We start from the raw sequence: 2,781 nt of genomic DNA, 5'->3' as shown, positions 1-2,781 counted from the left end.
TGGTGCAAAAATGAGTAAATATACGAATTAAATTTGCTCTTAATCAACAAAACTAATTACTTATTCCAATGGTTGGCTTTGGCAAACTGATTCGACTAAGCAATTGATTACCTAATGAATCACAACAGCGTAGAAATATTAGTTTGACGTCAGTAATTTCTGCACATGATTAATACATATTTGGTCAGACAAACATAACATGGCTGTGTGACTGCAAATGAAAGGTTCTATTATTTCTGTTCAATATCTCGCGTATTATATATTAGTATATAATTGTAATTACGTAGTAATACAAATGGGAATAAAATATTTGGAATTCTCCATCTTCGAAGAAAGATACCAAGTTGGAAAATTGTATTTCTAATGATTTGTACCAATTTATATTTTTAACGAACGTATATACGTGTCAGTATCAATGGTATACTTTAATAACGTGTGACACGTAAGGGTAGAAGTGTTAAAAATATCTGTAGACTACTTTGTTTTAGAATAATAAAATAAGAATTAAAATATTTAATTTTTTGATTCGTCAAATTTAAATTTATTGTTACTCGTATCGATTCACAAAATCATAAAGGTATGTTTTGTCAATTCCACAGGATATACACCATGATAACATATTTCAAATAATTCGTCAATAAATTATTATTACAATCAATTTTTAATTAAGTAGTAGATAACAAAAAAATATGGAATACAATTTTTTCACACAACGCATTGTTTGAGAGAAAAATAATAAGCCAATTGCCAACCGAACATGTTCAAACTGTATTTTTTTCAAAACGGGACCTTAAGCTAAAAAGCTTTATTTCACATATTCGACTTGTTCTTGTATGTGGTATCAGCACCTAGTCGGATGCCCGCGTTATGCAGGACACCCTGATGGCGTTGAACGCAACGATTCAAATTGAACTGAAAAGTCGTTATGTTTTTAGAGGATTTGTAAGAATGATTAATAGATATGATTGTATGTACAATTTTGTAGAGTACAATTAGATTTGTAAGTACAATTTTAACAAGCTGTCTTAACAAGATCTTTATGAACACATCATACATCAAATATGATACATGCAAAGTATGTATAACATTTAAGATACATGTATGTATGTATAGTGGAAAACAAAACTGTTCGTACAGTTGGAATGTAAAAATAAAAAGAGCAATATTTCCTACATTATTCAAATATATGTAATTGTACACCATAAGAGACATTTATATAAATAATGTAATTGTATAATAAATACACACAAAACATTGACATTATTTATTGTTAGGGAAAATTGTCGTTTGTAATGATCGAGTTTATTTTATTGACCAGTGACTCATCGGCTTATTTTATTTTTGCCGAGCACCCGCGTTTTTGTGTCTTGGCGGCAAACTCGACCTACCCAGTTTTTGCTTTACCTTGGTCTAGGCTTTAGAACACAGACTTACTCACACAAGAGCGACATACATTGTTATTTATTTAATATTAGTAATAATTATATAAATTAAAAATAAATTTTTAAAAAGATTTTTTAATAAAAATTTGAATAATTTATATTTAATAATAGATATAAAATTTATTCTTATTTAATATATATGTATATAAATATAATTTTAATAAAATTATTTAATAAATAATTTAAATTATCATATTATTATTATTATTATTTGAAATAAGTTTATTTAGATTAATAAAATATTAATTATGTTTAATTTGTAAAATTAAAATTTTTATTTTTAAAATTATATTTTAATATATTATAAATATTATATTTATTAATAATACATATATGTAATATCGTGATGTAATATGTTCACAAAAAGTGGACAATAGAGATGTTAATCAGACAGAAAAGACGATTGTGGCTTAACTTGAACTATTCACACCAAACGTACAGAAAACAGCGCAATCCACACTCTCTCGGCAACGCCACTCGCAACCTCCGTCTCCGCTCGACTCGCACTCGGCTCCTCGACTCGCACTCTCGTTCTCGACTCGCACTCTGCTTTTCGACTCGCGCTCTGTTTCTCGACTCGCACTCTGCTTTTCGACTCGCGCTCTGTTTCTCGACTGACACTCTCTGGCCGTTGTCGCATTCTGTTGTCCTTTTCCTAGGCCCACCGCACACTTGTTCTGCAGACGCTCGTAGCCAGGGTCACGTAGGTCTTTTCCACGAAACTATGCACTTGAAAAGACCGATGACACATTGATGGGCCCGACGGCGCCTCGGCTCTCGCGACATTGTTCATAGTTCGCCCGATATTTCCCAGGCCTTTCGTCCACGATACTACATATATAATATAATTATATATATATATAATTTATTTAAATATATTTACATTTAATAAAATTTTAATTAAAAATTATATCATGTATATATATATGTATATTAAATATATTAATTATATAAAAATTTTTTTAAACTTATCGATAGGGTATGAACCTATAAGCTTAATTTTAGCTTATATATATATATTTTTTTTTAAATTAAAATTAAATTTGCTTAGTTAATAATATAATAATTAAATTGCATTTAATAGTAATTTAAATAAGATATATTTGATTTTTATTTAATAATTATGTTTGCAGAGGATTATGTTTTAGAGGATTATGTTTTCAGAGGACTTGTGTGTAGAGGATGGTTGATCGTGAGATTTATTAGACAAGATTGCTCGTTGTTGAAACCTTCAAGTATATTTTCAAATGATTAAATAAATAATTATAGATAATGTTCGCAAAGACGGTAGATACTCGTAGATACTGATCCATAACTCTCGTGAACTCTTTACGATTGC

Source organism: Bombus vancouverensis, unplaced genomic scaffold, assembly GCF_051014615.1.
Source record: "Bombus vancouverensis nearcticus unplaced genomic scaffold, iyBomVanc1_principal scaffold0043, whole genome shotgun sequence".
NCBI classification, from domain to species: Eukaryota; Metazoa; Arthropoda; class Insecta; order Hymenoptera; family Apidae; genus Bombus; species Bombus vancouverensis.
This window is presented reverse-complemented; position numbering follows the sequence as displayed.